The sequence below is a fragment of the Schistocerca nitens genome, chromosome 3, assembly GCF_023898315.1.
Source record: "Schistocerca nitens isolate TAMUIC-IGC-003100 chromosome 3, iqSchNite1.1, whole genome shotgun sequence".
NCBI classification, from domain to species: Eukaryota; Metazoa; Arthropoda; class Insecta; order Orthoptera; family Acrididae; genus Schistocerca; species Schistocerca nitens.
The window spans coordinates 605,746,089-605,756,953 of record NC_064616.1 but is presented as its reverse complement, the minus strand read 5'-3'; the positions used below and the strand labels follow the sequence as shown (position 1 = coordinate 605,756,953).

General features: G+C 39.9%; 1 protein-coding gene across 1 annotated transcript in view; it reads left to right on the top strand.

Annotated features, from left to right (window-relative positions):
• The first annotated feature begins 227 nt into the window (after positions 1-227).
• LOC126248538 (regucalcin-like) overlaps positions 228-10,865 on the top strand; it is a 64,566-nt gene continuing 53,928 nt past the window's right edge. Inside the window, exon 1 of the mRNA XM_049949597.1 lies at positions 228-359. The gene's annotated coding sequence lies outside the window, so the exon portion shown is untranslated. The remainder of the gene's footprint in view (positions 360-10,865) is intronic.

Sequence of the window (10,865 nt, the reverse complement as noted above, 5' to 3'; positions counted from 1 at the left end):
CTCGCCGGTGACTGGCTATCGTTTTATTTACTCCACAACGGTACATTTACGACCGGCGATTATTGAAAAAAATTTGCTCGATTCGACGCCTCGTAGCCTACTGTGACCTTATTAGGTTGTTTTGCTCCACCCTGCATCTTGTTGGGCAAAGCTGTGCCCTCTGACAATCCTAGAGAGCGACAATAAGAGACTCGCCGTATGATTTAGGAATGTTGTTGATGTGGGGTTAGGGCATACGTGCTTGACACCGCCCCGGCGGCCTACGGCCAGCCTGCTGTTGCGTAACACCGACCAGCAGCCATCGGCAGCAGCGCGAGCGCTCAGTCTATCTCCAGACGCTACTGGCCCCGCAGCTGCAGGTACCGTGCACAGACCTCTCAGTACACCACACAAACACTCTTTTTCTGTACAATCCTGCAAAACCCATCAATGTGCTTAAAGAACGCATTAGTACTATATCATGTTCAAGGTAGGTTCTCTGGAGTCAGATGCAATAATTGCGTTTTGGTCAAATTTTTGACCGAAAACGAGTTTCCCTAGAAATTATAGATTTTTGACCGAACTTTCATTACCGAACGAAGAGTGGGAAATATACAAGTAATCAGAGTAGCTACAAAAATAAAATAATACTGATCGATATTTAAATATATTATATTTCTTGCTTTCTGAACGAAACCTGAAAATTGAAAAACAAAATATGAAAATCGAGTATTTTGTGAAAATATCGATCTAAAAGTAAGAAATGTTTTTTTCAATGACTGCGTGCTGCCACCCTCTTTATTTCATTTACGACGGTACAATTTCGGTCTTAGGTCATTTTCAAGTATCTAAAACGGAAGCATTATACATTGGATACAAAAGTGACACTTGTGATTTTAACATAGGAACAAGTAATATCTCTAGATATACTAGGCGAATTATAACTTACTTTATGGACGATTCTTTTGTGTTATGTTATGCCTCGTACATTCTTGCTCCTATGAGTGCATATAATTGTCATAAAATAAATTAGCCGGCCGGTGTGGCCGAGCGGTTCTAGGCGCGTGAGTCTGGAACCGGCGACCGCTACGGTCGCAGGTTCGAATCCTGCCTCGGGCATGGATGTGTGTGATGTCATTAGTTTAGTTAGGTTTAAGCAGTTCTAAGTTCTAGGGGACTGATGACCTCAGATGTTAAGTCCCATAGTGCTCAGAGCCATTTGAACCAAAATAAATTTAAAAAAGTTTCTCGCTATTTTACGAGCACGTTACCTTCAAACAGTTGTTGCAAAGCTCTTATATATAAGGTCGGTGGCTTAACGTACTTACACTCTGAAGATGATAATTATTTTACAGAAATTTGTTGATAGATCTACATATGCCTTTGTTCTCAATTTAATTGTCGGTCATCTTTGATGTAAATATGAATGTATGTAATTTCTTTAAAATAACTTGTAAATTTTTGTTCTTTTATTGTGGGAGCACATCATTTTTGAATAGTTGTTACAATGATATTACATATAACATCGATCACAGCACACTGACGGAACAGTATTGAAAACTATGAGAATCGAGTAAAAACTGCGTTATAGTTACATGATCTTTCACATTACAATCATATTAATTAATGTTCAAATGGTTCAAATGGCTCTAAGCACTATGGGACCTAATAGCTGAGGCCATCAGTCCCCTAGACTTAGAACTACTTAAACCTAACTAACATAACATACATCCATGCCCGAGGCAGGATTCGAACCTGCGACCGTAGCAGCAGCGCGGTTCCGGACTGAAGCGCCTAGAACCGCTCGGCCACAGCGGCCGGCTGTTAATGAATATAGCGATAATTTTACATTCTACAGTTCTGTAATACTTCATCGTACAACTTGTAAGAAGTTATCTAGGAATTTTTCATTTCGCAGGTCTTTTTGCTCATTTAAAACTCTGTCTGACTGATCTTTTAGATGGATGTAAATTTTAATTTCCTCTATACATCCATGATTCTTCATTTCTGTAACTTGAATCACTTCAAATATTGCATAAGCTTTGTAACAAATTCTCGAAAGTATTGTGCTCCTAAAATAGCGAAAAACTTTTTCTAATTCATTTATGAACATTTCATGTAGCCATAAAATCATGAACAGCAAACATCCTCTACTGCTCTTTACAATTCTAAGGTCCTAAATTAAAATTCTAAGGTTCTAAGTTAAGTTTAATCGGCACCTATTTGCTATATATGAATTCGAGCATCGTCCAGAGGCGCGTCCAATGTTTCTCTAACGTATTTTATTTGTTACTTTCAGACAAATCAATTCACAAAACATTTGGCAGGTTATTTCCCAATGTTATTTTATAGTTGCAACATCTGTCACATACACGTCCGTCTAACATCTCATACATTTTTCATCAGTCGCCAGGTGCAAAAACCGATAGTCCATTAGTATATTGACTAGAGTGTGTGGCCAAAGTAGTACAGTGCACGTTTGTTTCACTTCCCTAGTTTTTCCTCCATTTTATCTTATAGTATCACATTTTGTTGCAGTTCTGTGCTTTCACAAAGGATAATCTTAGTCTAGAAAATGGCAACAGGAACGACCTGCAGTATTATTTTAGGAGCTTTCTGTAGGCTATTGAACTTTCTCAGATTTATAGTTGTTTCACCATGGTAAGACTTTGGTCTGGTAGTATTTTTCCTTTAGTAGGAGCATATACTATAAATTACAAGCCTCATGTGGAACTTTATTTATAGGGAGGAAATAACCAGCATTCCGAGACACTTGTGCATCGGCCTACACGAAGGTAAAACAGAAAGAAAATGAGCAAAGTAAACAGAGTTCCACGGCACGACTTTGGCCAGACCGTACAGCTAACACTAGAATAGACTGTAGATTTTTGCTCTTGGTGACTGATGAAAAATCAATAAGATAATGGACGCATGCGTATGTGCCAGATGCAGAGACTAAAATCAATTACGTATTCGACACCAAAGAAGGTACTGTAAACTTGACCGAAACTAGTTGTCCGGGAACAAATATTTTTGCAACTGGTTTTGGTGTTTCAGTGATGTCGTTCCCCACATAATTTATTTTCATGGTATGGTTGGTTTCAAGAAACGAGAATCGGCAGAAAAGAAAACCTATTCTTTTTTGTGCGAACCACTTGCAGAGATTAAAAAAAGTTTCTGAAACATTCTATATACCGTTCGATGAGTTGAGTATGCTTTAATTTTGCATAAATTATAGTATTACATAAGTAAGGGAAAATCTTACCAGGAGCCTGTTTCGTATCTGGCAGCAGATAAATGGTGTGATTGAGGTGACAGAGCGGTGGAGGGGGGGGGGGGTGGAAGGAATTCACTGCTTTTATTTAATATCAGCGATATGCTATTGTACATGCCAGATAACGGCAAGTATTTTTCCTACATGCAGATGGTGTAAGTGCCGTGGTAGGTGAAGTACAATGAAATGCAAACGATTTAGCAAATACGGCAGTGACTGTTTTCCGCTTGTTGCGTACAGACAACGGCTGGTCTGTTAACTGCAAATTACTGACATAGATGGCTTTCAGCGAAATTTTACTATCACATGTAGGCCATATAATTACTGAAGCCTAACACTTAAATTCTTAGGACTGAATGTGGATGGAAAGCTTTATTGGAAATTTCGCATTTATGCCCTTGGGCAGAAACTGAACACTGCCGCATGCATACTAAGGATATTCTCTTTATGAAGTGCGACTTCATAATCGTACGGTATACTCATGGTTGCTATATTTGTTAAAATGATACAGATGTTATAGATGGATATTTTAACGCACTGTGCTGGACATTGGTATGAGAATTTTACAATATGAAATCCATTTAACATGCCATTTAAGACTATATACATGTTTTATTTTGCATATCTGAAGATGACCGTTTGGTATGGTTGAAAACAATTATCTAGGAACTCGTGTCAGAATAATTTCTACTGTGACTGACACGAACAACTGGAAATCTGTTTACTTTGGAAGTTTTGCCTCTATTGTATCTCATGATATATTCTGGAGCGATTCTGTGCATTTACAACGGATAATCTTAAGTTAGAAAATGGCGAAAAGAGTGAGTTGCAGAGTCATTTCATAAACTTCTCACCGGGCATTGGTCAACTGTCTCGGACTTAGAGGTCTTTCATCTCAACAAACAAAGTTTTGTATTTGATTTGTAATGTATACCATGAACTAGGAACAAAGAAACCACAGCACGTACTCTGTAAATGTTGTACATAATCAGAATGTGCACTTGTGTTACACTGCGGAGTAACAGGAGCAAGTTATATATTTCATCTTGCTTCCAACAGAACGGAAAAAGTGAGTGTTTCACCCTTGAGTTTCAAATATTCGTTGAAAAGTTTTCCTTTTATTCTGTATTGAAGTTTCTTGTAGATGTGTACAGCATTCAAAAATCATGGGTTACTTATTGTTCATACAACCAAGACATCTCATCTTCGTGTTGTTTTAAATTTTATACTGATTGTCACACTGCAGTCCGTATGCACAAAGACCTTTCCATGTCAAAATAATTTAAGTGCAGATATTCTCATTGCATGAAAAAAATTAATAATGTAAGTAAATTTCTTTACGAATTGAAGAGTGGATTTGTCAGACATTCTAAGTGCCAAATCTCGCATTTGTCACGAGAATCGAAAAACAATGTGTCTCTTTGGAACATAACTTATTGTACCGAGAAAATTGCGGAGGTATTCTGATACCACAGAATTATGCTGCTCAATTCATCACTGCAGAAAATAATGAGAAAATTAGAAAATAAGTAATTTATTAAGAATGTTCTAGGTGCCATACCAGGGAACTGGCTGGTTTCAAGTGCCAATAAGGAAGTTTGTGTTGCAAGTACTATCACACTACGACACTAGGTTTTATTTGTGATAATACATGTACAGAAATACAGCAGTAATGTCATAGTCAACGAAAACAATTTCTCATATCTTTTTATTTTACATGTGAAAATAACACATTTAAGAAAAAATCTCCCAATTTAGAGTTCTGTTTTTTACACACCTCCATTCTTGGAGTCAGATATTGCAAAGTTTATTGTAGAACTCCGTGTGCTGTTGAGCAAGAAATGGCAATATCATCAATAGGTCATTCTGTTTTGCAGCTAACAAATATGGCTGGTCTTTCAGAGGACGTACGGCATGGCACACACCAGCCTAGGTCTTTCCTCTTTTGAATACATTGACGTTTTTCCCATTTCTGTTTCACAGTAAGGATTTTTAATAGTTACCTGAGATATGTGAGTATGAGACAATTCAATCGTACTGCATTTGGAGATCTTACACGCCTGCACTGACAACAGTGTTTCAGCAGCACTTTTAAATTCAAAGAACCTCATTGTTAGGCGGCTATTCATCAGGAATTCTATCTCTTGTCTTTCTCTTTTCATAACATTTTCCAGTCGCACATTGTTTTGTCTGTTCACTTCTAATTTCTTTTTGCTATTTTTTAAACGCAAATTATCTCCTTCAATTACAAAGATGTTTATTGATAGTAACAAAAGCTTACATGCACTCTGATTACCACACAAACTGTGCGTCAACTAAACGCCGGAGATCTTAACGCATGGCACTTGGAACGCCCGAGGGAAGCGCTACTTGTCACAGAAAACATGCACCACCTAATAATGGAAGTTTGAAACATTTTTTCTGTGATTTGTTACCTGGAACTGTTCTAGGGACATGCAGCAGATTAATAAGAGCACAGGAGTACTAAAACACGTCTTGCGAAAAAATGGCCCTTCAAACATTTCCGCTCTTTAATCGCAGTTTATTTCCGGGTTTTATTACTCTAAACGGACGAAGGATAATTTATTACTTACCTGCAGTAGAACCGCAGTGTATACCTCCTGCCTGGAGCACGTGACTTTGGGGAATCCAGTAAACCCCAAAAACACTCTTACACTGTGTAGGATATCACACAAGTACCATCGACAGACAAAGGCTGGTATTGCGGGGCGTGGTGAGTAGGAGATGGTGTCTGATGATCATTCCTCTAAACTAAATTAAACTGAACTGAACTTAGTGAGTGAACATATAACCAGCACAGCGCATGCTTGTGAGAAGTGTTGAATTGTGTACGCATGTACGCACACCAGATAAAATATTATTTGTATGTCCACCCTTGTAATAGATAGTTACAAGGGCTTCGGCTGTACTTTCGCTGTATGTATGTATGTGTGTGTGTGTGTGTGTGTGTGTGTGTGTGTGTGTGTGTGTGTGTGATCTATGTCCTGTCTGGTTTGATGCGGCCCACAATAATTCCTCTCCTGTACCAACCTCTTCATCTCAGAGCAGCACTTGCAACCTGCATCCTCAGTTATTTGCTGGATGTATTCCAGCCCCTGTTTTCCTCTAAAGTTTTACCCTCTACAGCTCCCTCTAGTATCATGAAAGTTATTCACTGACGTTTTAACAGATGCCCTACCATCCTGTCTCTGTTTCTTGCCAGTGTTTTTCAAATACTTTTTTCCTCGACGGTTCTCTGGAGAACCTCCTCATTCCTTACCGTATCAGTCCACCTAATTTTCAAAATTATTCTGTGGCACCACGTCTCAAATGCTTCGATTCTCATCTTGTCCGGTATTCTCCATAGTCTATGTTTCACTACCATACAACTATGTACACCAAACGTACATTCTCAGCAATTTCTTCCTCACACTAAGGCTTATGTTTAATACTAGCAGACTTCTCTAGACCAGGAATGCCCTTTTTGCCACTGCTAGTACGCTTTTTATGTGCCCCTTGTTCCGTCCCTCATGGGTTGTTTTCCTATCTAGGCAGCAGCATTCCTTAACTTCATCTACTTCGTGATAACCAATCCTGATGTTACGTTTCTCACTGTTCTCATTTCTGCTACTTCTCATTACTTTCGTCTTTCTTCGATTCAATATTTTCAATTAGATATAAATATTAAAACACCTGCAGCCGTCTCTTTTGCATTTAATTTATTTACGCAACTAGTTTCAGCGTTCCATTACATCGTCGGTTGATGAACGGAAGGATAGCGTTGTGTAAACCAGAGATCTACTCCTCGCGGGGTAGCCGCGCGGTCTGAGCGTCTTGTCACGGTCCGGGCGGCTCCCCCCGTCGGAGGTTCGAGTCCTCCCTCGGGCATGGGTGTGTGTGTGTTGTTTTTAGTGTAAGTTAGTTTAAGTTGGATTAAGCAGTGTGTAAGCTTAGGGACCGATGACCTCAGCAGTTTGATCCCATAAGACTTTACCACAAATTTCCAAGAAAGAGATCTTCGGGGACTGGAGACTGTCATCGTCAATGACAGTAGTTTTCAAATCTGACAGGAATTGCTGCTCCTAGTGAATGCTGGTATATCACAACAACTTTCCGCACGACATTGCGGAGAAAGTACCATTCAAACGAGTTTAGTAATCGAGTACCTTGCAAAAGGTCTTTGCTCACAGTGGCAGCTAAGCCTGCACATCTACGGTATGACAAACAACACAGAAACTGGACAGTAGCTGACTGAAGTCGTGTATTGTGGTCTGGCGAATCGCAGTTTCCTCTCTTTTAAATTACACTCTAAGAAAAAAAAAAAAAAAAAAAGTGACACACGGCGAAGGAATCATCCGAATGGGACAGAAATCCGTAGACATGATTTACAAGTCCAGACAAACAAATGATTACGATTTCAAAAAAATTGCATTATTTATTCAAGAGAAAGAGCTTCACAAGTTGAGCAAGTCAATAATGCGTTGGTCCACTTCTGGCCCTTATGTAAGCAGTTAGTCGGCTTGGTATTGATTGATAGAGTAGCTGGATGTCCTCCTAAGGGTAATCGAGCCAAATAGTGTCCAATTGGCGCTTTAGATGGTCAGAACCCTAAGCTAGTTGGAGGTCCCTGCCCATAATGCTGCAAACGTTCTCAATTGGGGAGAGACCCGACCACCTTTCCGGCGAAGGTAGGGTTTGGCAAGCACGAAGACAAGCAGTAGAAAGTTTCACCGTGTGCGGGTGGCCATTATCTTGCTGAAATGTAAGCCCAGAATGACTTACTATGAAGGGCAACAAAACGAGGAGTAGAATATCGTCGACGTACCGTTATGCTGTAATGTTGCTACGGATGACAACCAAAGGGGTCCTGCTATGGAAAGAAATGTTTGTCTGTACAAGTACATAACATCTAATAATTTCTGTCCCATTCGGATAATTCCTTCGTGGAATTTTTTAGAGTATAATTTAAGGTATATGGTGCACAGGTCAATAAGGAGTTAAGTTCACTGTATGTGAAGGGTGTAGCTCAGGCCACGTGCGCGTTTTCCGTACAGTGGCTTGGAACCGCTCATTCGTGTCACCGTGAACATGCACAAGGATGTTAATTCCAACATCCTCGGTGATAAGATTTATGTTGAAATCCCCACAGACAACTACAGTGGCTCTTTCAGTAAAAGGAATGTTAAGCAGTGATTCTAATTCATCAATGAATATGTCTTGTCCCCATTATGTGGTCTGTATATTGTTATTACTATGACTTTTCCCTGTATTTCATACAACTTTATAGCTCCTGCTTCAAAATGTTTTTCCGCACTCAATAATTCAGTTTCACACCTTCTTTTGTACCTGATACTTGATTTAGTAAAGATACATACCCATCCGTTTTTGGCTTTTTTTCTACAATACTGACTTGCTAACTTATATGGATGAATATTAATGATACTTAATTCAAAAGTTCTAGACCAATGCTCCATGATGCACTTGCAGTCAATATTTGCACCATTCATTGCTACCTCAATTTCTAGTGATTTATTTCTAAGGCACTGAATATTTAGACTTAAAATCTGCAGGTGACTAGGGTGAGAGCTGGTTACAGTTTTATTTACGTTTTGAGCTGTCATATTCGTTCCCGTGTCCTGGTGAGATACCAAATATCCTTGAGAAGGACAGGTTTCCTGCACCTCTCGGGACGTACCTGTACACTAGAGATGGGCAAAACTGTTCTTTTCAGAGATCGGATCCGAACTGTTCACTCCCTGAAATGAACTAGGTCTTTTTCATGACTCACCACTCATTCACAATAGAAAATAAATGGAAGGCACATTGCCCTTTAAACTTGGTTTATTCCAGTACTATACCTGTATTTTGATCTTATTTGATCCTATTTTGAAGTAACACAGATAATGAGTAAGAATTTTGTATTGTTTATTGAAATTTCCACGATATGACAAAGTTTTTGATTATCGATTTATTTTGCACTATCGTGGTTTTTTGGGTGATCGGAAAATGTTGTAACTTGAGATTTACATTAACAATGTATTTGGCTATAATGTATTAAAATTTCATTAACCTCGTACAAATACATCCCAAGCCATATATTTTTAAAGTGAACATTTCCTTCCGAAGACGCCCAAAATCGCAAAATCCGTACTACAATTAGAAAAAAAATATAAATTTGACTGTAAGACCAAAGTGCTGCATATAGCCTTATGCAGAATAAAACAAGGAAAATATTGGTGTATCACATTTTGCGATACGTTTATTGGTTCGCTCGTAATTAAAGTGTAAATTCGAGTGTCCATAATAAAAAATCCTATAGTAAGAGGAGTCGTCAGGAACCTCATCTGATCAGTTTAAACAAATAAAAATAAAATAAAAACAAATGATGTATACATAACATAATTATGTAATATACATATCGGTATTAGTACGAAAAACAATATCCAGAATAGACGAACTCCGATGCAGGGGCGCTTAGTCAAGCTGGTCGAGCCGCGAGCTGTATTGCTGCGCGAGCTAAGACCGCAGAGACCAGAGTGATACTTGAGTTGCTTTGCTCAACGCTCTGGCTAGAGTCGAGGACGGTGGGGTGAGCGTTGAGCGGGCGAGTTCCGAGGGTGGGGGAAGCGGTGAGCGGCCACCACTCACCCGCTCTGAGGCAAATCGTCCTCTTGCGAGCAGGTTGTTGCAAGTAGTTCTTATGTTCTCCGCTAGGAGGCTCTCTGTCCTGTTGCTCGCATCAACCGCCCAGAGGGCAGGACGTGCGACTGAAACGATCGCCGACGGAGTGCGATGCTAAGTTAAGGTGCGCCAGCGGCCAGACACTGCACGCGGCAAGGGAAGCACAGAGACGGCAAGGCATATGTGAAACACAAAATCCAATGGGGCACTGCACAATGCAGGCAGCCAGGGCAGAAGCAGGGCAGAGGCCGGCGCCGGCTGTGTTGTGTGGCGTGCAGTGTGCTCTGACCAGCAGAGGCCCCCCTGATATGCTCCGTCTCTCTCTCTCTCTCTCTCTCTCTCTCTCTGCTGTGTGAAACGTTTGGAGCTACCGTTCTTTTTTTCTGAATCACTGATTGTTCACTCCTTTGAAAGACTAAACTCTATAAAACAATTCATGAGCGGATCCCCCATCTCTACTGTACACTGGGCTATGGTGAGTTTCTTGTTGCTGCTGCTGCTGCTGCTGCTGCTGCTAATGTACTTAATACTGCCACTTATGTTGTTGTTGTCGTTGGTGATGCTGTTTCTGACACTTCAAATGTTGGTTCTGCCACTACTGCTGTGTTTTCTTGTGAACTTGGAGTCTTCTCGTTTTTCTTGTTTCCGCCTAAAATAATACTTGGATGATGAGGAACTGTAGTTCTCTTATCGTTGAAATCGCTGTCCACAGTTCTTTCTGTTAACACTTCGTCTTTTCTTACATGCTTTGCTGGTGCTGATGATGGTTCTAACGCTTTTAGCTTTTTTGAAGGGTTTTCGTTACGAAATCTGGCGATGCCGATGCAATTATCATTTTGGTTTTGAATTAATTTTGGTGGTTTTTTATTTCCTTGGTTATCAGGTTTGCCAGATATTATTTCCCCAATACTTTCAGGCGAAGTCCGTGTTG